This window comes from Moschus berezovskii, chromosome 8 (assembly GCF_049115385.1).
Source record: "Moschus berezovskii isolate FMDL1 chromosome 8, NW_MosBer_1.0, whole genome shotgun sequence".
Classification (NCBI taxonomy): Eukaryota; Metazoa; Chordata; class Mammalia; order Artiodactyla; family Moschidae; genus Moschus; species Moschus berezovskii.
The window spans coordinates 113,929,694-113,957,184 of NC_142467.1; positions in this window are offsets into that span (position 1 = coordinate 113,929,694).

The window sequence follows — 27,491 nt, forward strand, 5'->3', positions numbered from 1 at the left end:
ATTCCCACTTTCTGGAGGGTTTTTATCATAAATGGATGTTGTATTTTGTCAAAGGCTTTCTCTGCATCTATTGAGATAATCATATGATTTTTATTTTTCAGTTTGCTAATGTGGTGTATTACGTTGATTGATTTGTGGATATTGAAGAATCCTTGTATTCTTGGGATAAAGCCCACTTGGTCATGATGCATGATCTTCTTAATGTGTTGTCGGATTCTGATTGTTAGAATTTTGGTAAGGATTTTTGCATCTATGTTCATCAGTGATATTGGCCTGTAGTTTTCTTATTTTGTGGGATCTTTAGCAGGTTTTGGGATTAGGGTGATGGTGGCCTCATACAATGAGTTTGGAAGTTTCCCTTCCTCAGCAATTTTCTGGAAGAGTTTGAGTAGAATAGGTGTTAGCTCTTCTCTAAATTTTTGGTAGAATTCAGCTGTGAAGCCGTCTGGACCTGGGCTTTTGTTTGCTGGAAGATTTCCGATTACTTCCTCTAGATCCGTGCTTGTGATGGGTCTGTTCAGATTTGCTATTTCTTCCTGGTTCAGTTTTGGCAAGGTGTACTTTTCTAGGAATTTGTCCGTTACTTACAGGTTATTCATTTTATTGCCATATAATTGCTAATAGTATTCTCTAATAATCCTTGTATTTCTGTGTTGTCGGTTGTGATCTCTTCATTTTCATTTCTAATTTTATTGATTTGGTTCTTCCTCCTTTATTTCTTGATGAGTCTGGCTAGTGGTTTGTCAATTTTATTTACCTTCTCAAAGAACCAGCTTTTGGCTTTGTTGATTTTTGCTATGGTCTCTTTTGTTTCTTTTGCATTTATCTCTCCCCTAATTTTTACGATTTCTTTTCTTGTACTAACCCTGGGGTTCTTCATTTCTTCCTTTTCTAGTTGCTTTAGATGTAGAGTTAGGTTATTTAGTTGACTTTTTTCTTGTTTCTTGACGTGTGCCTCTATTACTGTGAACTTCCCCCTTAGCACTGCTTTTGCAGTGTCCCAGAGGTTTGGAGTTGCTGTGTTTTCATTTTCATTCATTTCTATGCATATTTTGATTTCTCTTTTGATTTCTTCTATTATTTGTTCATTATTCAGCACCGTGTTGTTCAGCCTCCATATGTTGGCATTTTTAATAGTTTTTCTCCCGTAATTGAGATCTAATCTTACTGCATTGTGGTCAGAAAAGATGCTTGGAATGATTTCAATTTTTTTGAATTTACCAAGGCTAGATTTATGGTCCAGGATGTGATCTATCCTGGAAAAGGTTCCGTGTGTGCTTGAGAAAAAGATGAAATTCATTGTTTTCGGGTGAAATGTCCTATAGAGACTTATTAGGTCTAACTGGTCTATTTTATCATTTAAAGTTTGTGTTTCCTTGTTAATTTTCTGTTTAGTTGATCTATCCATAGATGTAAGTGGGGTATTAAAGTCTCCCACTATTATTGTGTTATTGTTAATTTCCCCTTTCATACTTGTTAGTAATTGTCTTACATATTGTGGTGCTCCTATGTTGGGTGCATAAATATTTATAATTGTTATATCTTCTTCCTGGATTGATCCTTTGATCATTATGTAGTTTCCTTCTTTGTCTCTTTTCACAGTCTTTGTTTTAAAATCTATTTTATCTGATGTGAGTATTGCAACTCCTGCTTTCTTTTGGTCTCTATTTGTGTGGAATATCTTCCTCCAGCCCTTCACTTTCAGTCTGTATGTGTCCTTCTTTTTGAGGTGGGTCTCTTGTAGACAACATATCTGGGGGTCTTGTTTTTGTATCCATTCAGCCAACCTTTGTCTTTTGGTTGGGGCATTCAACCCATTTATGTTTAAGGTGATTATTGATAAGTATGATCCCGTTGCCATTTCCTTTATTGTTTTGGATTCTAGTTCGTATACCCTTTCTTTGTTTCCTGTCTAGAGAAGATCCTTTAGTATTTGTTGGAGAGCTGGTTTGGTGATGCTGAATTCTCTCAGATTTTGCTTGTCTGTAAAGCTTTTGATTTCTCTTTCATATTTGAATGAGACCCTTGCTGGGTATAGTAATCTGGGCTATAAGTTACTTTCTTTCATCAATTTAAGTATGTCTTGCCATTCCCTCCTGGCCTGAAGGGTTTCTGCTGAGAGATCAGCGGTTATCCTTATGGGGATCCCCTTGTGTGTTATTTGTTGTTTTTCCCTTGCTGCTTTTAATATTTGTTCAAAGACATAAAGATGGCTAACAAACACATGAAAAAATGCTCAACATCCCTCATAATCAGAGAAATGCAAATCAAAACCACAATGAGATACCATTTCACACCACTCAGAATGGCTGCTTTCCAAAAGTATACATGCAATAAATGCTGGTGAGGGTGTGGAGAAAAGGGAACCCTCTTACACTGTTGGTGGGAATGCAAACTAGTACAGCCACTATGGAGAACAGTGTGGAGATATCTCAAAAAACTTGAAATAGAACTACCATATGATCCAGCAATTGCACTCCTGGGCATACACATGGAGGAAACCAGAATTGAAAGAAGCACATGTACTCCAGTTTTCATCGCTGCACTGTTTATAATAGCCAGGACATGGAAGCAACCTAGATGTCCATCTGCAGATGAATGGATAAGAAAGCTTTGGTACATATACACAATGGAATATTTTTCAGCCATCAAAAAGAATGCATTTGAATCAGTTTTAATGAGGTGGATGAAATTGGAGCCTATTATACAGAGTGAAGTAAGCCAGAAAGAAAAACACCAATACAGTATACTAACACATATATATGGAATTTAGAAAGATGGTAACATTAACCCTGTATACGACACTGGAAAAGCGACATAGGTATATAAAACAGTCTTTGGGACTCTATGGGAGAGGGTGAGGTGGGATGATTGGAGAGAACGACATTGCAGCACATATATTATCGTATGTGAAATGAATCACCAGTACAGATTCGACATATGATACAGGATGCTTGGGGCTGGTGCATGGGGATGAGCTGGAGGGAGGATATGGGGAAGAGGGAAGTGGGAGGGGCTTTCAAGAAAGGGAACACATGTACACCCGGAGCAGATTCGTCTCAATATATGGTGAAACCAACCAATATAATAATGTAAGGTAATTTGCCTCCAATAAAATAAATTAAAAAAAATAATATCAACTTCTGATATCAACCTTCCCTGTCCTACTCAAATGTCCCACTCAGCCTCGAGGGTTGGGGGAGTCTGCCCCAACAGTGGCTCCCCGCAAACTTGTCTTTGAGTCTCATCATCGTGGGTCATTTTACCACTTGCAAGAGAATAGGCACAGTCATTTTTTCCAAATTCAAGAGAGATTCATTCAAATTCTGTGAAATCGACTCATTTCCTCTCGGCATTGTTCAGTCTCTCTCCCTCGTTTCCTCTCTTTCTTGACCTTTCCAAATTCAGTCTGTCTCTTCCACTCTGTGTCTCTCCTGTGGATGCTCGCATGCCTGTGAAGGCATGTACGCATGTATATTTTTGGCCTAGGCTGAGGCTTTAGGGTTTCATTCTGTGTGAGGTAAAGGTTTGGGGTTGGAGTTGGTGTTAGGGGAAGGGTTAGGTCTGGGGTTTGTTCTGGGAGACTTGGTGGTGTGAGTCCTCATTCTCTTACATAATAACCCCTTCTCCGATATTCTGCTTGCAAATATGCTTGTGTGTTCACTTTGTTACCATTTTGATTTGTGAATGCTTAGCTTTTCTGTTGCAAAGCTGTTCAAGTGGAGGGAAGCTGGTGGGTGTCCCTTGGTTTCCTGTTTCCTTGAATTGAAGAGACCCAATTTTGCTTCCCCCACACACACACATGTTGAGAAATCCCTAACAAGGAGGACACTATGGCCCCTGCTTATTTCCAGGAGTTTCATCACTTCAGACTTTGTGTTGATGTGTTTCACTGAATCTGACGTGTTCTGAGACCAAAAGCCAATGTGATTGTTTAGATGGAACCATCTCCATTTCCCACGTCCTTTCATTGCAGAGGCTCTTGTTCCCATTCTTATTGCCTCCCCTCCTTTGGCGTCAATGAATTGACCATAGAAGCTTGGGTTTAGTTCTGGACCCTCAATTCCATTCCATGGATCTGGTTCTGCATGTTTCGTTTCTTCCCAGTACCATGCTGTCCTGTTATCCTGGTGTGATAATCAAAATGGCTATCAGGCAGCCTGCTATGTCCATTTCAGGGCTTTGCGGCAGATCGCATTGACCCTTTGTCTCCTTTGTGTTTCCATAGACATTTTGGAATTCTTTGGTTATAATGCCCTGAGAGCAGCAGTTGGTGTTTTGAGAGGAATAGCGTGGAACCTCTGGATTGACCCACGGTGGGGATAAGGGGGATGGGGAACTGACATCATCTTACCAGGAGGAATTCTTCTGCTCCATCAGCACAGCTTAATTTCCATTGGATTTGTGGGCTTCACTTTCTTTCATCCATCTCTTGCAGTTCTCTGAGACGAGGGACTTCCTTCCTGGGTTAGATGGACTCCTAGCTATTGTCTTTCTCGGTATGTCACTGTCGGTGTGGTTGTTCCTTGACTTCTCCTTCAAAGCATTTGCTCTGAGTGTTAGAAATGCCAAAGATTTCTCTTCCCCTTCCTCACTGTCCATCTCTCTGAGCCTCCAGGTAGAAGAGGCCTAGTTCAGGGACCCATGGGGCTCGGGGACTGCAGCTAGACCGTGTTTCTAAGGCCCACAGTGCTGGGCATCATTCAGTGTACTCTCTGTGTCCCTACCTTCGCTTGGTGTCCGTTCAGACCTCTCCTTCAGGCTTGTTTCTGTTCATGTCGTTTGTGTATTAGGAGCCAAATCCTGCCAAAGCTCTGTGTCTGTAAACTGTTGTCTCCCAGCTTGGGAGGTGTCGTTTCCGTTTTTCAGAAGGTCTTTCCCAGAGTCCAAATCTTAGTTAGACAACGTTCTCTGTGTTCCTTGGTTACTCTTTGTGTAGTGCCTTACTGTGTTGTGTGTGGAGACTCAGAGCTCATGTCTAATGTCTGCTCCATTTCCTTCTGAATTTGTGAACCGTTTTGCATGGAACGTATGTCTAGGAATCATTTGAAGTGCATTTATTGAGAGGTGTCAAGTTTCCATGGACATGCATGTCATCCCCTCTGGTTTCCAAATGCGTTGCTCATAAACTCTTTTGTAGACCTTCTTGGAAAGATTGGGGTTTTTCAGCTTGCATTTCCGCAGATGAATGGATTCAGCAGCTCTAGCAGCAGGGACACTGTGTCCAGTGAAAAGGGAGTCGGGTGCGGCCTCCCTTTCAGCACCGATCCCCAGGTCGGGATGACACGGTGCTGATCTTCCATCTTTGAGCCAGAGGCCACAAGCATCCTTGAGTGTCCTTGGCTGTGTGAGTAGTTGAAGTGAGTTTCGACTCCACAGGCGCCCAGCATGCCTGCCGTTTCGGACCGCCAGAGGTGAGCATTTCAGAGGAGAGGAACAACCGTGCCAGAAGTGGAGTGGGATCCACCCTGAGGGTGGGCACTTATCGTCAAGAGATGCTCCTGTGGGACTTTGATGGGTCTGTCACACTCTTCTGCCAGAGAGCGAGAGAAATGTCTATGCGCTCTGCTAGGCTCTCCACTCCCTCTCGTGGTCCTGAAGCTTGGTTGTCACCATCCTGAGCCCCTAGCTCTGAGATGATGACCAGCACCACTTGCACTGTGTTTCCCTTTGCCAACATGTCCATGCGAAGCGTCAGGCTGTCTCTAAGCTACACTAGCCATGTGCATTGCCTCTCATTGGACCTGCACATGTTTCTTCTGTTTCCTTCCCGATCACTGATTTTCTCCAGCATGTGGGGGCCACAAGAATGGTGGGCCTTTCTCTGGCCTTGTGTTCTGAGGAATATTTGTCCCTTTGTTGGTGTGGGTATATCTTTCCATTTCTCCTGCCTGGTTTATTGCTGTGAGTTTATTTGTGCCGGCGGAAGAACTCAGCCTTTCTCTTGTGCCTGTGGTGTCCCACTTGCAACAGCAATGCTACCTGGAGATTCTGAACACATTTGCCGAGAGGGCTTCGTTTGTCAGATGACATCTTGAAAAGATCTACCTGGTCCTATCAGATACCCAAAGGATCCTTCAAATGACATAGAAACCAGAATTCTCCAGTTTGGTCTTAAAATATGTGGGGAATCAGCACAATCCCCTGGAGAAAGGAAAAGCTACCGACTCCAGGATTCTGACCTAGAGAATTCCATGGACTGTAGAATTCACGGGAATGCCAAGACTAACAATACTGAGAGACTATAACATTCACCTTTAGTCAGAGCAAAATCCAGTTTCCTCTCATTTTACTGATTTGCATTGACTGGGGACCCCGAAAGGATGGGAAGAAATGCATAGAGAAGACGACTCAATGTTGTCAGGCGGAGGAGAGTTGGATGGGGACTGCTTGCCATGAATCGAGGCTTTTTTTTTTTTTGAAGTGAGGGTGGATAGAATGAGGGCGTCCCAATGTAGACAGTGGTGATGCTTACACAGCATTGTGAAGGCCTCCATATTCCCAACTTGCATCAATGAAGGACGCTTTATTGACACACACTTAGGTGCAAAATATACAGAAAGCTATAAAGGAAAATAAAGAGGAGGAGAAAAATCCCTAGGACCCTGATGAAAATCAGCTCAGGTTAAGGAAATTCAGTCTCCCCTGGGTGGGGAGGGAGTGGACAGCATCCATGGAGAACATACAGGGATGGAGGCTGCAGCGCCAACTGCGCCCCTGGATGATTTGGTTGCCGAAGGGCTCTGGTCTCAATCCAGAGCAGGGGCCTGTTCTCCCTGTGGGGTGGGATAATCATGGTGGGCATCTGAGTCCTTTGCAGGAGCCAGGGCAGGCTGCCTCTGCACATGTGGTCACTCAGGCCTTGACTGGGGTTCTGCTGCCAAAGCCTGAGTAGGAGCAAGTGCACGTGGAAGTGGAGTTTCTGGAAGGCCGGGTGGGACATCGGGGCCTGGGGCTGGGGGTCATCCTGGCACAGAAATCCGATGTGCTGAGGGTGCTGGCCAGTACCCGGCTGGCCCTGTGTCATTGGAAGGGGACGTCTCAGGTCTGGGTCTCCCTTTACTGGATCCCTGGGTCCTGCACTTGGACCTCTCTCCTCCTCCTTAGTGACAGGTCTTGGACTTGGAGGCTGGCTGAGTTTGATGGCCAGAGCTAGAGCTGGGGGAGAAGAAGAGTTTGCCACAGGCCAGCCTTGCCATGTGCCTAAGTGGGCCAGAAAGCTTCCTAGAGATTCGCTAAGAAGGCCCACCATAGGAGTCTTCTCTGCAGTCTCCAAGATGGGTGGTGTGAGGCCAGCCTTTGGTCCAGGCCCAGCCCCAGCTCTGGGAGACACCTCTCTCTGTGGCTCAGCACCGCCTCCCCACACTCACATGGAGCAGCCCCAGCCGCCTCACGTCTGTGCTCTGCCCTGCTGGGCTCCAGGTCCTCCAGCTGCCTCCGAGGCAGGGCTTCTCAGAGCTCTGGGTCAGAGCCAGCTGTGCTGAGTTCGTGGCAGCCTGAGACTGGGCCCCGTGTTGTGTGCTGGGTGGTGTCTGAGCAGCAGGCCTTGCCCTCTTCCTCTTCAACGCCATTTGGTCTGAACCCTCCGAGGCAACTCTCACCTGGAGCCTGTACTTAGCCTCCAGGGCAGGGGGCTGGTGCGCTGAGCCCTCCCTCTGGGAAGTGGATAGAGTGTGCCCTCAGGGGCACCTCAGTTGGGACGATCTGCAAAGATAGTGACCATCAGCCAGCTCTGCTTCGATATTTCTGAGCTGTGCCTGGCCAGGATGGCTGTTGCTTCTGCCTGCCTGCCTTTCTGCTCCAAGAAAGACCAGAGACACAAGTGTCTGCTCAGATACGCACCCGGAAGGACGGAGAACCTCATGAGGGTGTGCGGCCAGCATGGGCAGCTGGCACTGCCCGGACTCTCCTCATGCCACCCAGCCTGCTCTCCCCTGGGGTGTGGCCACAAGCAGCCCATGGACTCCTGACCCTCATGTGGCTGGGCTTGCTTGAGTTCGACACACCCGGAGAAACCCCCATCCACACACAGGGAAAGGCCTCAGTCTTCCCCGCGTGGGACGGGAGATGTGGCTGGACCCGGTCTGGGGCTCCCCTGGTACCTTTCTGTTCCTTCGGGCAAAGGACAAGAGGCCTTTCGAGGAGGTGGGTGCCTGAACCAGCGTCGACCACATTCCCACATACTGTGCCTGTGAGCTCTCCTGAGGCCCCGGCCTCTTAGCAGGGGCAAGCAGCAGAACATCTTGACAGCAAGTGATCTGGCTTGGGGCTTCTTTCCACTGGGGAGGCCTGGATACATGGTTTGCGGGTTCTGTTGGGTTCTGTTGCCAGGAAGTGACATCATTTCCTGGGTTCGTGGCTGAGGTCCCTTCCACAAGCTCCCAAAGGGAACCTCTGGTTTCTGGCTGTTCCCCAACGCCCTTAGTCCACGTGCAGGCAAAGTGACACCTACACACACCATCCAACAGCCTTGGGGAGAACTTGGTGCAGCCAGAGCCTGAGCTCTGAGGACAGAGCTGCTTTCAACCCAGGCTCCTTCTTCTCAGGAGTGATGTGGCCCTGGGCTAGACATGTGCCCCGCAGGGTTTTCCCAGTCTCTCCGTGTGCAGAGTGGGGGTCCCTCTCCCATCTCCTTCCTAGGTCTGTCAGCTTACGAAGAGCTCGAGTGCCTTTTCAAACTTTGGGCCTCCATCAAAAGGAGCTTGGACACAGACTTCCCAAAGGAAGGATTCCACACAGGGCTGACCTAGCACAGAATGGGGCAGAATCAGGCCTGGATGGGCTCTGGGACCTGGGCGAAGGCAGTCCCCTTCCTGCCTATTTCTTTACCCCCGCATTGGGAGGATCGGATGGTCATATTCAGACATCGCCCCTTCTGATATCAACCTTCCTCGTCCTACTCAAGTGTCCCACTCAGCCTCGAGGGGTGGGGGAGGCTGTTCCAACAGTGGCTCCCCACATCCTTGTCTTTAGAGTCTAATCATCGAGGGGGAATCAGTTCAGTTCAGTTCAGTTCAGTCGCTCAGTCATGTCGGACTCTCTGCGACCCCATGAATCACAGCACACCAGGCCTCCCTGTCCATCACCAACTCCCGGAGTACACTCAATCTCATGTCCACATAGTCGGTGATGCCATCCAGCCATCTCATTCTCTGTCGTCCCCTTCTCCTCCCGCCCCCAACCTTTCCCAGCATCAGAGTCTTTTCCAGTGAATCAACTTGTCACATGAGGTGGCCAAAATATTGCAGTTTCAGCTTTAGCATCAGTCCCTCCAATGAACATCCAGGATTGATCTCCTTTAGAATGGACTGGTTGGATCTCCTTGCAGTATAAGGGACTCTCAAGAGTCTTCTCCAACACCACAGTTCAAAAGCATCGATTCTTCGGCGATCAGCTTTCTTCACAGTCCAACTCTCACATCCATACATGACCACGGGAAAACCATTGAATTGACTATACGGACCTTGGTTGGCAAAGTAATGTCTCTGCTCTTTAATATATTATCAATGTTGGTCATAACTTTCCTTCCAAGGAGCAAGCGTCTTTTAATTTCATGGCTGCAATCAGCATCCGCAGTGATTTTGGAGCCCAAAAAAATAAAGTCTGACACTGTTTCCACTGTTTTTCCATCTATTTCCCATGAAGTGATGGGACCAGATGCCATGATCTTTGTTTTCTGAATGTTGAGCTTCAAGCCAACCTTTTCACTCTCCTCTTTCACTTTCATCAAGAGGCTTTTGAGTTCCTCTTCACTTTCTGCCATAAGAGTAGTGTCATCTGCATATCTGAGGTTATTGATATTTCTCCCAGCAAACTTGATTCCAGCTTGTGCTTCTTCCAGCCCAGCGTTCCTCATGATGTACTCTGCATAGAAGTAAAATAAGCAAGGTGACAATATACAACCTTGACGTACACCTTTTCCTATTTGGAACCAGTCTGTTTTTCCATGTCCAGTTCTAAGTGTTTTTTCCTGACCTGCATACAGGTTTCTCAAGAGGCAGGTCAGGTGGTCTGGGATTCCCATCTCTTTCAGAATGTTCCACAGTTTCTTGTGATCCACACAGTCAAAGGCTTTGGCATAGTCAATGAAGCAGAAATAGATGTTTTTCTGAAACTCTCTTGCTTTCTCCATGATCCAGCGGATGTTGACAATTTGATCTCTGGTGCCTCTGCCTTTTCTAAAACCTGCTTGAACATCTGGGAGTTCACGAATTACATACTGCTGAAGCCTGGCTTGGAGAATTGTTTCCATCCTCAAGAGAGATTCATGCAAATTCTGTGAAATTGACTCATTTCCTCTCTCCATTGTTCAGTCTCTGTCCCTCGTTCCGTCTCTTTTATGACCTGTCCAAATTCAGTCTGTTTTTTCTTCTCTGTGTCTCTCCTGTGGATGCTCACAAACTGTGAATGCATGTACACATGTATAATATTGACCTAGGGTGAGGCTATAGTTTTTCCTTTCGAGTGAGGTAATGATTTGGGACTGGAGTTTGTGTGAGGGGAAGGGATTCGTCTGTGGTCAATTCTGGGAGACTTAGTGGTGGGATTTCTCACTCTCTTTTACGAAGGAACCCCTTCGCCGATATTGTGCTTGCAAATATTCTTTTGTGTTCAGTTTGTTACCATTTTGATTTGTGAATGCTTAGCTTTTCTGTTGCATAGCTGTTCAGATGGATGCAAGCCCATTGGTGTCCTTTGGTTTCCTGTTTGCTTGTCTTGAAGACACCCAATTTTGCTTCACCCCCCACACATGTTGAGAAATCCCTGACATTAAGGAGCCAATGTCCCTTGTTTATTTCCAGGACTTTCATCTCTTCAGTTTTGCGTTGATGTGTTTCACTGAATCTGAGGTGTTATGAGACCAAAAGCCAATGTGATTTTTCAGATGGAACCATCTCCAATTCCCATTGTCTTTCGTTGCAGAGGCTCTTGTTCCCATTCGTATTGTGTAGTCTCCTTTGGCATCGAGGCATTGACCATAGAAGCTTGGGTTTATTTCTGGACCCTTAATTCCATTCCATGGATCTGGTTCTGCGTGTTTCATTTCTTCCCAGTACCATGCTGTCCTGATGATCCTAGTGTGATAGTCTAACTGGCTATCAGGCAGCCTGTGATGTCCATTTCACGACTTTGCGGCAGATTGCATTGACTCCTTTGACTCCTAATATTTCCATAGACATTTTGGAATTCTTTGGTTATATTACCCTGAGAACAGCTGTTGGTATTTTGAGAGGAATAGCGTGGAAACTCTGGATTGCCCCACGGTGGGGGTCGGGGGGAGGGGGAACCGACATCATCTTACCAGGAGGAATTCTTTTGATCCGTGAGCACAGCTTATTTTCCACTGGATTGGTGGGCTTCACCTTCTTTCATCCATCTCTTGCAGTTCTCTGAGAACAGGGGCTTCCCTCCTGGGTTAGATGGACTCCTAGCTATTGCCTTTCAGGGAATGTCACCGTCGGTGGGGTTGATACTTGCCTTCTCCTTCTAAGTGTTTGCTGTGAGTGATAGAAATGCCAAGGATTTCTCTTCCCCTTCCTCATTGTCCATCTCTCTGAGCCTCCAGGTAGAACAGGCCTAGTCCAGGGTAACATGCTACTCGGGAAGTGCAGCTAGATCATATTTCTCAGGCCCTCAGTGCTAAGCATCATTCGATGAACTCTCCGTGTCCCTTCCTTCATCTGATGTGCTTTCAGACCCCTCCTTCAGGCTCGTTTGTGATTATGTGTTTTGTGTATTAAGAACCAATCCTACCTAAGTTCTGTGTATGCAAACAGTTGTCTCCCAACGTGGGATGTCTCGTTTGCATTTTTCAGAAGGTCTTTCCCAGAGTCCAAATCTTGGATTTGACAAAGTTCACTGTTCCCTGGTTACTCTTTTTGTAGTGCCATTCTGTATTGTGTGTGAAGACTCAGAGCTCATGTCTAATGTCTGCTCCATTTCCTTCTGGATTTGTGATCCGTTTTGCATGGAATGTATGTCTAGGAATCATGTGTAGTCCATTTGTTGAGAGGTGTCAATTTTCCATGGACATGCATGTCATCAACTCTGGTTTGCAAACGTGTTGTTCCTAAAACCATTTGGAGAACTTCTCAGAAAGATGCGGGGTTTCTTTAGCCTGCATTTCCACAGTTGAATGGATGCAGCAGCTCTAGCAGCAGGGATAGTCTAATTGCTTAACATCTTAAGAGAAATCCCACATTCCCTCTTCAAACTTGAAAGAATACTCAGCACCCTATATGCAACTCAAAGAATCCCCTGAGATACCTGACCAACCTCGAGAGGAGCAGCGAGGTTCCTGCCACAACTCAAGAAGAGACCAGTTTTCCACTCGTCATGTCGAGGTGAGGATCGATTCCCCTTCTTTGTCTGGAAATTAATCCCGATGTTCCTGTTGAATGTGAAGAGGAGGCCTATGTCCCCTTGAAACTCGAGAGGACCCTGGGGAGTCATGTCGCAACTCAAAAAGACACAGATTATCCCTTCCGCTCGAATAAGGACTTATTCCACTGTGCTGATTCAAAGATAACTCCCGGGATCAAGTAACACCAATAAGCGAGGCCTGACTTCGCAGGTGCATCATGGAGGAAAAGCCCCAGGACAGAAATTGAACTCAACAGGAGGCCTCCCACCCCTTGGACAACTCGAAAAGATAGCAGAGTTTCAAGCCTCAACAAGAGACGTGGCATGACTCCCCTGTTGAAACTTCATAGGAAGTCTGAGACCCATGTCAGAACTGGAGAGACACCCTGAGGTTAGCGCCTCAACTCCAGATCAGACCCTATTCCCCTGCACTGACTCGAAAGACATTCAAAAGGCTTCTCATAGCTTAAAAGGATTCTGGACTTCTCAGAGACAACTTGAGATGCTCCGTGAGGCCTCTTTTGCAACTCGAGGGATCCGACAGTCTCCTGCCCCCAACCAAGAAACACTCTGGCATTACCCCTTTCAATGTGAATTGAAGCCCGATTCCTCTGCATTGACTCGAGAACAATCACGACCTTCCACTTGCAAATTGACTTCCTTGAGGCAACACGAGTGTCTCCCTGAGTTCCTGGCGTAACTCGAAAGGAAATCCAAACTTCCCTTCGCAACTCGCCAAAAACCACGAGAAGCCCCAGGCAACTTCACATGAGGCCCTTTTTTTCCTGCAGCGCCTGGAGAGCAATCCCGAGTTGACTATCAAGATAACATAGGAGGCTTGAATCCCTATTTACAACTCAAGTGGCTCACAGAATACCCATCTTCAGTCGAGTGAATCCCTGAGTTTCCATCCACTGTTCAAGAAGAGCTCTGTATTCCCCACCTCCTCAAGATATGATCGTTAAAACCCTGTTTCAAATTTAGAGGAATCCTTTCTTCCTCTCCCACCAAAAGATAAGGCCTCTGTCTCCTATTGAAACTCGAGGGCACTCCCGAGGGTCCTGATGCAAGGATAAAGGACTCTGTGTTCCACCTCCAATCAAAGTAGGTCCTGATGATCTAGCAAAGCTCCAATGGAAAACCGACGATCCCCTCACAATGTGATGGGAATCCTGACACCCATGCTGAGCCTATAAAAAAAGCCCTAATGAACAGCCTGATCACGACAAGAGTACTGGTTCCCATTTTACAACTCGAAAGGAAAGCAGAATTCCATGCCTCAAATCGAGACGAAACCTGACTCCCCAGCAGAACCTTCATAGCAACCCCGAGATCCCTGTCGCCACTGGAGAGGAAAACACAGTTGACCGACTCAACGCAAGATGGGGCCCTATTGCTCTACTGTGCCTCAAAGGAAATCCCGAGGTTCCTCTTTCAACACGAGAGGAATCCTGACTTCCCTGGGGCAACACGAGCGAGTTCATAAGGTCCCCGTCACAATTTGAGAAGAATACCAAGTTTCCCGCCGCAACTCGAGAAAAACAACCTGATTCTCCACGCAATGCGTGATGAGGAACATTTCCACTGCAGAGTCTCAAGAGAAATCCCAAATTCCCGCTTGAAATTAGAATGGGTACTTGACACCCTTTATACAACTCAAAACTTCCCCGACACAGTCGTCCCCACTGAAGAGGAGCACACAGTTTATGTGCACAATGCTACATGTGGCCCTACTCCTCTGTCACACCTCGAGAGATATTCTGAGGTTCCCCTTCCAACACAAAATGAGACCTGACTTCCCTGGAACGACACGAGCGAGTTCCTGAATTCCCCGTCGCAGCTCAAGAGGAACCCAAAGCTTCCCGCCAAAACTCGAGAAAAATCACAAGATTCTGACCTCAAGGCGAGATGTTCAACTTTTACGGTGCCGACTCTCAGGAGAAATCCCACATTCCCACTTAAAACTCGACAGGTTACTTAACATCCTTTAGGTGACTCAAAAGTGACACTGACATAACCATTCCAGAAAATTAGAGATATCAAGGGAACATTTCATGCAAAGATGGGCTCGATAAAGGACATAAATGGTATGGACCTAACAGAAGCAGAAGATATTAAGAGGTGGAAAGAATACACAGAGGAACTGTACAAAAATGATCTTCAGGACAAAGATAAACACGATGGCGTGATCACTCACCTGGAACCAGACATCTTGCAATGTGAAGTCAAGTGGGCCTTAGAGAGCATCACTATGAACAAAGCTAGTGGAGGTGATGGAATTCCAATTGAGCTATTTCAAATCCTGAAAGATGATGCTGTGAAAGTGCTTCACACAATATGCCAGCAAATTTGGAAAACTCAGCAGTGGCCACAGGACTGGAAAAGGTCAGTCTTCATTCCAATCCCAAAGAAAGGCAATGCCAAAGAATGCCCCAACTACCGCACAATCGCACTCATCTCACACGCTACTAAAGTCATGCTCAAAATTCTCCAAGCAAGGCTTCAGCAATATGTGAACCGTGACTTCCCAGATGCTCAAGCAGGTTTTAGAAAAGGCAGAGGCACCAGAGATCAAATTGCCAACATCCGCTGTATCATTGAGAAACCTAGAGAGTTCCAGAAAAACATCCATTTCTGCTTCATTGACTATGCCAAAGCCTTTGACTGTGTGGATCACAATAAACTGTGGAACATTCTGAAAGAGATGGGAATACTAGACCACCTGACCTGCCTCTTGAGGAACCTTTATGCAGGTCAGGAAGCAACAGTTAGAACTGGACATGGAACAACAGACTGGTTCCAAATAGGAAAAGGAGTACGTCAAGGTTGTATATTGTCACCCTGTTTATTTAATTTATATGCAGAGGACCTCATGAGGAACGCTGGACTGGAAGAAGCACGAGCTGGAATCCAGATTGCTGGGAGAAATATCAATAACCTCAGATATGCAGATGACGCCACCCTTATGGCAGAAAGTAAAGAGGAATTCAAAGGCCACTTGATGAAAGTGAAAGAGGAGAGTGAAAATTTGGCTTGAAGCTCAACATTCAAAGAATGAATATCATGGCATCTGGTCCCATCACTTCATGGGAAATAGATGAGGAATCCTTGGAAACCGTCAGACTTTCATTTTTGGGGGGCTCCAAAAAAACTGCAGATGCTGATTGCATCCAGGAAATTAAAAGACGCTTACTCCTTGGAAGGAAATTTATAACCAACCTAGATAGCATATTAAAAAGCAGAGACATTACTTTGGCAACCAAGTTCCGTCTAGTCAAGGTTATGATTTTTCCCGTGGTCATGTAGGGATGTGAGAGTTGGACTGTGCAGAAAGCTGATCGCCGAAGAATTGATGCTTTTGAACTGTGGTGCTGGAGAAGACTCTTGAGAGTCCCTTGGACTGCAGGGAGATCCATCCATTCCATTCTAAAGGAAATCAATCCTGGGTGTTCATTGGAAGGACTGATGCTAAAGCCGAAACTCCAATACTTTGGCCACCTCATGTGACGAGTTGACTCACTGGAAAAGAGTCTGATGCTGGGAGGGATTGGGGGTGGGAGGAGACGTAGACGACGGAGAATGAGATGGCTGGATGGCATCACCGACTGGATGGACATGAGATTGAATGAACTGTGGGAAAGGGTGATGGACAGAGAGGACTGGCGTGCTGTGAATCATGGGGTCTCAAAGAGTGGGAGAGGACTGAGCGACTGAACTGAACTGAACCGAGAGGAACACCGAATTTCCTTCCACAACTGACAAAGTGTCCCGTTTTCCAGTCCTCTTTTCCAGATGAAAGTCGATTCCCCCACTTTGTCTGGAATGGAATCCAGACGTTCCCGTCGCACAGTACGAGGAGACCGGTAACACCTTGAAACTCGGGAGAATTCCGGGTTTCAAAACACAACTGGAAAAGGTACCAATGTCCCCACCCACTCGAGATATTTTCTGATTCCACTGCACAGATTCAAATATATCCTCGAATATCAACTCACAAGACGAGTGGAGACCTGTCTCCTGAGGATTTTCAACAAAATCTCCAGGTAAAATTTAACTCAATTGTGGCCTAACACTCCTTTTACAACTCGAGAAGAAAGTGGAGTACCATGTCTGAACACGAGACGAGGCCTGACTCCCCAAGACAATTTTGAGAGCAACCCTTTCGCTACTGGAGAGGAATTCTGAGTTAAACGGACTCACATCTAGATGCAGACCTACTTCTCTGCAGTGTCTCCAAAGGAATCCTGAGGTTCCCCTTCAACACGAAAGGAGACCTGACTTCCCTGAAGCAACACCATCGAGTTCCAGAGGTCCCCGTCGCAAACCGAGAGGGAGCCCAAGCTTCTTGCCACAACTAGAGAATAACCATAAAAATCTGCCCTCAAGGAGAGATGAGGAATAATTCCACTGAAGAGTCTCAAGAGAAATCCCACATTCCCGCTTGAAATTCGAACGGGTAGTTGATACCCTTTATGCGACCCAAAAACCTCCCGGACATAGAAGTCCACATTGAACCGGAGCACACAATTTACGTACACAACACTAGATGCGGCCCTTTTCCTCCAACGAGCCTCGAGAGGAATACTGAGGTTCCCCTTCCAACAGCAAATGAGCACTAACTTCCCTGGGACAACGCGAACGAGTTCCTGAGTTCCCCGTCGCAACTCGCAGGGAACCCCTAGCTTTCCGCCACAACTCAAGAAAAACGACAACGTTCCCCCATCAATGTGAGATGAGGAAATTTTCTGCTGCAGAATATCAAGAGAAATCCCAAATTCCCGCTTGAAATTCTAAAGGGTACTTGACACAATTTATGGAACTCAAAAAGTTCCCTAACATAGCCGTCCCCACTGGAGAGGAATACACAATTAATGGACTCAACACGAGATGAGGGCCTATTCCCATTTAACGGCTCAAGAGTAACCCCGAAATTCCCGTTCCAACCCAAAAGGGGACAAGACATCCCTGAAGCAACACGAGCGAGTTCCTGAGGTCCACGGCGCAACTCGAGAGGGAACCCAAGCTTCCCGCCTCAGCTGGAGAAAAACCAAGATTCTGCCCCCAAGGCAAGATGAGGAATATTTCCGTAGCAGATTCACCAGAGAAATCCACATTCCCACTTGAAACTCGACAGGTTACTGAACATCCTTTATGCGACTCAAAAAGTAAACCAACATACACAGCCCCAGTCGAGAGGAACACCGAGTTTTGTGCCACATTGACAAATTGTCCCCTTTTCCAGTCATCTTTTCCAGATGAGAGTAGATTCCTCTGCTTTGTCTGCAATGGAATCCGGACCTTCATGTCGCACTGTACAAGGAGGTGGGTACCGCCTTGAAACTCAGGAGGATCCCCAGGTTTTCAAAACACAAATGGAAAAGGTACGGATGTCAAAACCCACTTGAGATATTGTCTGATTCTACTGCACAGATTCAAATGTATCCTCGAGTATCAACTCATAAGACGAGTGGAGACCTGACTCCCCGAGCACACTCGATACAATCTCCAGGTACAAATTCAACTCTAATGTGGCCTAACACCCATTTTACAACTCGAGAAGAAAGTGCAGTTCGATGTCTGAACAATAGACGAGGCCTGATTCCCCAGGTGAATTTTGAGCGCAACCCCGAGATACTTGTTGCCACTGGCAAAGAACACACAGTTGAAAGAATCAACACTAAATGCCGCCCTATTCCTCTGCTGCGCCTCGGGAGGAATCCGGAGGTTCACCTTCCAACACGATAGGAAACCTGACTTCCCTGGTGCAACACGAGGGATTTCCGGAGGTTCCCGTCACAATTCGAGAAGAACCCAATGCTTCCCGCCGCACTCGTGAAACACCAAAAAATTATGCCCTCAATGCGAGATGAGGAAATTTTCCGCTGCAGAATCTCAAGAGAAATCCCACATTCCCGCTTGAAATTCGAACGGGTACTTGAAACCCTTTATGCGACTCAAAAAATTCCCCAACATAGCCATCCACATTGATGTGGAGCACACAATTTTCCTACACAACACTAGATAACGACCCTATTCTTCTCCCGCGCCTCTAGATGAATCCTGAGGTTCCCCTTCCAAAAGCAAAGAGACCCAACTTCCCTGGGACAACGCGAGTGAGTTCCTGATGTTCCCATAGCAACTCGAGAGGAACCCAAAGCTTTCCGCCTCAACTCGTGAAAAACGACAAAGTTCCCCCATCTATGCGAGATGAGGAAATTTTCTGCTGCAGAATCTCAAAAGAAATCCCACATTTCCAGTTGAAACTCGAAGAGGTATTTGACACCCTTTATGCGACTCAAAAAATCTCCCTTACATAGCCATCCCCACTGGAGAGGAGCACACAATTTACGGACTCAACTCAAGATGAGGCCTTAAGCCCATTTAACAGCTCGAGAGTAATCCCAAAGTTCCCCTTCCAACACAAAAGGGGACCAGACTTCCCTGAAGAAACACAAGAGAGTTCCTGAGGTCCCCAGCCCAACTCGAGAGGGACCCCAATCTTCCTGCCGCATCTCAAGAAAAACCACAAGATTCTGCCCTCAAGGCCAGATGAGGAACATTTCCGTTGCAGTTTCGCAAGAGAAATACCACATTCCCACTTGAAACTCGACAGGTTACTGAACATCCTTTATGCGACTCAAAAATTAAACCGACATACACAGCCCCAATCCAGCAGAATACCGAGTTTCCTGCCACAGTGACAAATTACCCCGTTTTCCAGTCCTCTTTTCCAGATGAGAGAGTTGATTCCTCTGCTTTCTCTGAAATGGAATCCGGATGTTCTGGTCGCACAGTACAAGGAGGCGGGTACCAATTTGAAACTCGGGAGGATCCCCAGGTTTTCAGCAAACAAATGGAAAAGGTACGGATGTCACCACCCACTGGAAATATTGTCTGATTCTACTGCACAGATTCAAATGTAGCCTTGAGTATCAACTCAGAAGACGAGTGGAGACCTGACTCCCTGAACATACTCGATACAATCTTCAGGTACTAAATCAACTCTCATGGGGCCTAACACCCGTTTTACAACTTGAGAAGAAAGCGCAGTTCCATGTCTGAACAAGAGACGAGGGATGAATCCCCTGGAAAATTTTGAGAGCAACCGCGTTTAGGAGCCCGACAGTGACCACGAGAGAGAATGGTTAAGGAAGCAGAGATGTGCTTGCAAACAAGACTCTCTGCTTGGGCAGAGCATGCTTGCAAACAGGATGTTCTTCCAGGAAGCCTGCACACAATATCCAAGGTTAATGTTCCGCTCGCATACGAGGGAACATGCCCTCCTTAAAAAAATGGAAGAGGCTGGAGTTCTGGGCAGGCTTTGCAGTAAACATGATGTGGTCACTTCCTCCCTTTGTTCCTCCTGTCATTGAAATGTGCTTAGTTTTTTGTCCTTACTTGGTAGAAGAATGCATTGCTTAGATTTTGGTATGTGCCCAGCTACCGGGGTAAAAATTAAACCGCAAGGGGGCTTGCGCAGAATTTTACCTCTGGCCGTAGTTGTGTCTTTGACTGTCTTTTGTGTGTCTTGTCTTTGTGTCATTTAGCCCACAACATCTGGCGCCCAACGTGGGGCCCAAGCGAAACCGAAAGGGTGAGTACCCCCTCGGGCATTGTAGGTCCAAGGCAGGGGAACTTTCGGGAAAATTATGGGGAATTCCCCATCAGCAAAGGCACAATACATGGAGCTAGTCAAAGGACTTCTCCACTCCATCGGGGTAAAGGCATCTAGTCGTCGTTTATCAGAGTTATTTCCCCTTGTGGAGCAGCATTGTTATTGGTTTAAGTGCCAACCTAAAGTACAATTAAACTTAAAGGAATGGAAATTAATACAGAAAGAATTACGGCAACAGCATCAGAAGGGTAACATAATTCTTTTGAAATTGTGGACTCTATGTAGTGCTATCACTCAAGCACTTGCATTGTTTTCCACCGATAGTGAAACTAAATCTACAAAATCTGAGGTACTTTATGAGGAAGTCCTATTGAGAAACAAACAAACAAAAAATCAAATGGTGCCGCTTTAAATGATGCTTCCGTGGCCACTGCTTTGCATTCCAGGGATGGGGAATCAGACACCAAATCTGATAGTGCTAATGATTTCTCCTCGTCATCCGAAGGGAACGACGATGTTGATAAAGTGACCCGAAATTTTCAACAATGGTGGAAAACACAGAATGAAGGAACAAAGAGGGTTCCTACTCCTACAGCCCCTCCCTATGCTTCTCTTTTTCCGATATCGCATAGTTCTCCAGATGTAGGCCAAGAGGGGCCCTCTTTCTTATTTCCCGAGTCCATGTTTTATGATGATGATATCCCTGTGCCCTCTGGTGGTTTTACAGATCCTCCACAGTTATTTCCAATTCAATGGCAAGCAGCTCCCAACAATATGATTAATGTTCAATATTCGCCTTTTAAATATAAATTTTTCAAGGATCTTAAAGCTGCTGTTGCTCAATATGGTCCCCAATCCCCTTTTGTATTAGCTATGTTAGATTCTGCAGAGAAGACAAAATTGATTCTGCTCTTCGATTTGGAGTCCATAGCCCAGGCTCTGCTTAAAGGATCCCAGTGGTTGCAATTAAAGAGTTGGTGAGAAGAAAAAGCCCAAACACAGGCTCAAATTAATGAGGGAGAGAACCCTCCTGGTCCTTTAGAAGATAAATTGATGGGAGAACAACAATTTCGAGCCTTAAGAGATCAGGCTCAATATTCTGACCAGGATTTACAACAGGTGTGCCAAATATTTCTTAGGGCTTGGCGCCATATTGTACCTACTGGCCACGCTCAGCCTTCTTTCACAAAAACTTTACAAGGACCCAATGAACCTTATACTGATTTTCTTGCTAGATTGTGGGTGGCTGTTGAGGGGCTGTTGGACGTGATGAAATTTCAGAGATACTTTTACAAACACTTGCTTTCGAAAATGCAAACCCGGAATGTAAACGTGTTTTAGGTCCTTTAAGGGGACAGGGGGCTTCTATAGCTAAATATATTAGAGCTTGATCGGGAGTGGGAGGAACTGAACATAGTGCTACTGTTTTTGCTACTGCCTTGGCTCAAGCTATGAAGCCCTCTAAGGGCAAAAATTGTTACCATTGTGGGAAACCTGGACATATGAATAAGGATAGCAAAAAAATAAAGGCAAAACAAGGATATGCAAAACAAAATAAGCCCCATGGGCTTTGCCGCCAATGTGGTAAAGGGCTTCATTGGACCAATGAATGCCTCTCTAAAACTAATAAATGTGGCAATCCTATTGGTGACCCACATTCGGAAACTACTTAGCGTGCCTCAGTCCCTGGGTCCCAGGATCAATGCGGGGATGCAATTAACCATGCCTCCTGCTCCTCAAGTAACTCCTTTGTTTCCCAACAACCCTTAGAGATGACCACTACAACAGGAAAAACCAAAGCTCTAATGGTGTCAGATTTACGCTCTGCAACTTCCTGAAGAGCTGCGGCTGATTTGCCTCTCGCTGAAAATATTCTTTTGTTTCCGGGCTGTGGCATTTATAAATTAAGAACAAACGTATTTGGCCCATTGTCTAAAGGCACTTTTGGCTTAATATTGGGCCGCAATAGTGCCGCTCTAAGAGGCCTAACCATAATTCCTTGAGTAATAGACTCTGATTTTGTTGGAGAAATTTAATTTTGGTCTCTACTTCTGTTACAATTTCACTATTGGCTGGAGAACGTATAGCACAAGTACTTCTTTTATCTTTTCTACCATTTTCTGCTCTTCCTTATGAAAGGTCAGGAGGTTTTAGAAGTACTGGGCAACATATATTTTGGGAGATGCTCATCAAGGATTCTCGTCCTGTCCTTTCCTTGACCATACAAGGAAAGAACTTTGAAGGGCTAATAGACACCGGGGCAGATGTTTCAGTCATATCCTCCCAACAACGGCCCCAAGACTGGAGCAAAGAAAAGAGTCCTCTAATTTTGACCGGAATAGGCTCCATTGCAGATGTTTGAAAAAGTACTCGTCCTTTACAATGCCAGTTCCATAATGGAAAAACAGTTTTTGTCACTTTTTATATTGTTAGTATACCTATTAATATATGGGGAAGAGATATTCTCTCTCCCATGGGAGCCTCTGTAAGCATTCCGTCGGGAAACTAATTGCCACTGCTCAAACTCCTCGAGCACTCTCATTAAAATGGATAATTAATACTCCTAAATACGTTGAGCAGTGGCCTTTACCAAAAATGATGCTCGAGGCCTTAGAGTAATTAATAACAAACAACTTCAACTTGGCCATACAAAGCCTTCTACTTCCCCTTGGAATTCTCCTGTATTTGTTATAAAAAAAGAAATCTGAAAAATGGAAAATGTTGACTGATGAAAGAGAAGTTAATAAATGTATTGAACCCATGGGAGCCTTACAGTTGGGCCTTCCTTCTCCTGCTCTTTTTCCACAAAATTGGTCTTTAATGGTATTAGATCTTAAAGATTGTTTTTTTTTTCTTTTACTATTCCCTTACAATTACAAGATAGAGATAAATTTGCTTTCACGGTTCCTGTTCTTAATCACGCTCAGCCCGTTAAGCACTACCATTGGACAGTCTTGCCTCAGAGAATGATATATAGTCCTACTTTATATCAAGAGTTTGTAGCTCGTTCCTTACAATCTATCCGTCAAGAATATCCTAATTATATTCTCTATCATCATATGGATGATCACTTATTGGCAGTTCCCGGTATCGCTGAACGTGATAAATTCTTCTGAAAAGTACAGGAGGCTTTGAAATAATATAACTTGCTGATAGCGCCAGAGAAAATTCAAAAGGATTTTCCCATTTCTTATTTAAGGACCATATTAGAACAACACCAAATTTGGCCTCAAAATTTGCAAATTAAAAGATACCATTTAACAACTTTAAAAGACTTCCAGAAATTATGAGGAGATACTTATTGGCTTCACTCGGTACTTGGGATTCCCACTTACCAATTACAACACTTATTTTCTACTTTAAAAGGAGACACAGCTTTAGATAGTCCCCGAATCTTAACCCCCTTGGCTTTGCAAGAGCTTCAGTTTGTTGAACAAAGATTAAATGATGGTTTTTTAACATATATTTCTGCGTCTCAACCTATTGCATTCATAATATTTCATACCCCTCATTCTACATCTGGTGCAATTGCTCAAGGAAAAGGATTAATAAAATGTTTTTTTTTTTTTACCTAATAGTTTCTCTAAAAAATTAACTATATATATATATGGATAAATTAACCTTTCTTATACAAAAGGGGCACAATCGTATTTTACAATTATCAGAAAATAAAAACACACCAAATTTTCATTCAAGTAACAAATGCTCAGATATCTTTGTTTACAATTTAATAAAAATTGGCAAATCTCCCTTGCTTCATTTCCTGGTTCATTTTCGAATCATTATCCGTCATGTAAATTGATTGATTTTCTTCGAGCCAACACCATGAAATCTCCGATTTCAGATGTTCCAGTTAAAAGACCCACTGTTTTTACTGATGCAAATAAAAACACCGCTGGACATTTTACTTTTGAACGTTCTAATGTTCTTCCCCATTCCTTCTCCTCTGCACAGCCTGCTGAGTTGTGGGCTATTTATTTAGTTTTGCAAGATTTTCCTCAACTTCCTGTTAACATTGTTTCAAATTCTCGATATGCTGTTCTTTCTTGTCTTCAACTTCCTCAAATTTCCCTGCCTATAACTCTTAAGACAGATATTGATAAATTGTTTTATCAGGTGCAGCAATTGCTTCTACAACATTCAAAATCAATTTTCTTTACTCATATCCATGCTCATTCCGCCCTTCCTGGACCCTTGTCCCTGGGAAATACTGCAATTCATGCATTACTTTATCATATAAAAGTAGCAAAACAAGAGCATCATCTGCCACACACTAACTCTAAAGGATTAAAAATATCTTATGATATTGCTCAAAAACAAGCTGAAAATATTGTTCGCTCATGTCCCAAATGTGCGCCTTTTACTTTACCATTTACCAACCAGGTGTCAACATAAGAAGACTACAAGCAAATCAGATATGGCAAATGGATCTTATTTTTATTTCATCTTTGGGGCAACAAAAATGTGTCCATCATACTATAGATACATGCACACATTTCCAATGGGCTATTGCATTACATTCTGAAAAAAATGACGCTGCTATTACTCATTTATTATCTTGTTTTGCAATTATGGGAATACCAATTGAATTAAAACTGATAATGCACCTGCTTACCAATCAGCTAAATTAGCTCACTTTTTATCCCAATATCATATAACTCATACTTTTGACATCCCTTATAATAGTCAAGGACAAGCTACCATTGAAAGAGCTAATCGTACTTTACGTAAATATATTGAAAAAATAAAAAAAGGGGGAACAGGAGAGATTTATGAAACCAAAAGATATCTTGAATAAAGCTTTACTTACTTTAAATTTTTTGAATATTTGACGCAAAGAAATTCTATCAGCAGCAGAATTGCATTTTCGAAGAAAAGATGAGGATAAGAAGATCTTGAATATATTCCTTTGGTATAAAGATAAAAAGGTTGGGTTCCAGCATCACTGATATATTTAGGACGAAGTTATGCTTTCATATCTGTTGATAATTTTAGGTTTTGGACACCAACTCGGTTGATCAAGATTCATCATGGATGACCACTTTGTGCGAAAAGTTGAAGAGCTTTCTGCACAGCGGAGCTTTACTTTCCTTACCCTATCTGCGTCCCTTCCAACATGGGGGCAACTGAAGAAGCTTACACAGGAGGCTGAAAAAACCCTCGTTAATGCTGGTCCACCTCTCAGTCCTACTAATTGGCTTTGGCTATGATGGCTGTGGTTACCTGTCAGGTAATGTATGCGCAAGCAATAGGATATACTTATTGGGCTTATGTTCCTAATCCTCCTCTTGTGAGAGCTGTCTTTTGGGGTGAACCTGAAGTATAGGTATGCACCAATGAAACTGCATTCTTCCCACCACCCGCGTGTGGAGAAATTGAGCATTTGTATCACCATAATAATCAATAACACATAAATAATGTTACTGTTGCAGTGGAGGGCCTCCCCTTGTGCATTAGAGGACATCCCTTTTGCCTTTCTACAAAAAAAGCACAATCATCACTCTTATAATACCTGGGGGGTATAATATAATAATTATCATCCTGCTGTCTTTACTCTGCTTGTTTCCACCAGGGGATTCAAAACCTCTAAGTCACCAATGAGTCATCATTCTGATACCTTTATACCATTATGCCCTTCTAAATTTTTTATTTCTTCTCTAGAATCTTTGGAATGGGAAAGTTGCCAAGGGCATTGGCGTTTCAAAGTCATGAACTATTCTGGATTTGTTATTGTAGATAAGAGCCCTGATCATAGCCAAATTTTGGGAAAATGGTCTAACAAAACTCTCAAATGGCATCGAATTATTGGTACTTTAATGGGTAATGGTAATGAAACCGTAAAATGGCAGCAGTTTGCACTCATTCCCCCTCAGTTGCAATTGTTAGGGTATCCCCACTTCCAAGGGAATATTTGGAAATTGTGGGCAGTTTCCGGGAATCTCACTATATGGTCGGAAAACTATACTTTGGATACAAGTGACAGTTCAGGTCCCTTACATGTTAACTTGCATATTAATAAATCTTATTCTGCTACGGCTTGTTTAAAATACACCTTTGCATTGCTGTATGGGAATTGGACTTGAAATGCAACTGAGGGATCTATATTGTGTAATCACTGTAATTTAACACAATGTGTAAATCAATCATGGTGGAAAAATTTTGACATACAAAATCGCAATTCTAAGTTTTCTATGGTGGTTGTTAAAACTCAAACCGAAGTATGGCTACCTGTAAGTTTGACAAGACCTTGGTCAGACTCTTTTGCTGTATCTCATTTGGTGACTGCTGCACAAACTTTGCTTCATTGATCCCGACGCATGCTTGGAGTAATCATAGCTTCAGTTCTTGCAGTGGCTTCAGTTACTACACCCGCTGCCATGGCTGGACTTACTTTGCATCAAGGAATCCAAACAGCAGACTTTGTGCTAGAATGGCATAAAGACTCTCATTTATTATGGCAACAACAACGAGATTTGGATACCCAACTTGCAAATTATATGCACAATCCTCAACATACTGTTTCTTGGCTTGGGGATCAGTTAACTGTCTTATCCACAAGAAGTGTGTTGAAATGTGATTGGAACTCCTCTCAATTATGTATAACACCTGTGCCTTTCAACATGAGTGAGGGTTGGGAAAAGGTGAAACGGTCTTTAACAGGGCATCAAAACCTAACCAGGGAAATTATGGAATTAGAGCAACAAATTTTGCATACATTTAGCAAAACGCTACCTGATATTACTGGGTCCAATCTGTTAAAGGATTTGCAGGAAGGGATGAAAAATTTGAATCTTTTTGGGCATGTATCTACTCTAATTGGAACTACTTTGGGAATACTTTTTTCATAATACTATTATGCTGTGTTATTATTCGAGTCTTCCGGTGCTGGTGGAGAAGGCAACAACTAAAAAAGGACAGACAATGCATTATTGCCACTTTACAGCTTGCTACTGCTTCTCAGAAAGAAGGGGGGAATGTAGGAGCCCGACAGTGACCACAAGAAAGAATGGATAAGGAAGCCTGCAATCAAGACTCTCTGCTTCGGCAGAGCATGCTTGAAACAGGATGTTCTGCCAGGAAGCCTGCACAAAATATCCAAGGTTAATGGTCCGCTTGCATACGAGGGAACATGAGCTCCTTAAAAATAAGGAAGAGGCTGGAGTTCTCGGCAGTCTTCGTAATAAACACGATGTTGTCACTGCCTCCCTTTCTTAATCCCATCCTTGAAATGTGCTTGGCTTTTTGTCCTTATTTGGTAGAAAAATGCATTGCTTAGATTTTGGTATGTGTCCAGCTACCGGGGTATAAAAATAAACCACAAGGGGGCTTGAGCAGAATTTTTCCTCCAGCGGAGTTGTGTCTTTGTCTGTCTTTTGTGTGTCTTGTCTTTGTGTCATTTCACCCGCAACAACAGCAAGATCCCTGTCGCAACTGGAGAATAAAAAACCGTTGACCGACTCAACGCTAGATGTGGCCCTATTCTTCTGCTGCTCCTTATAGAGGAATCCTGAGG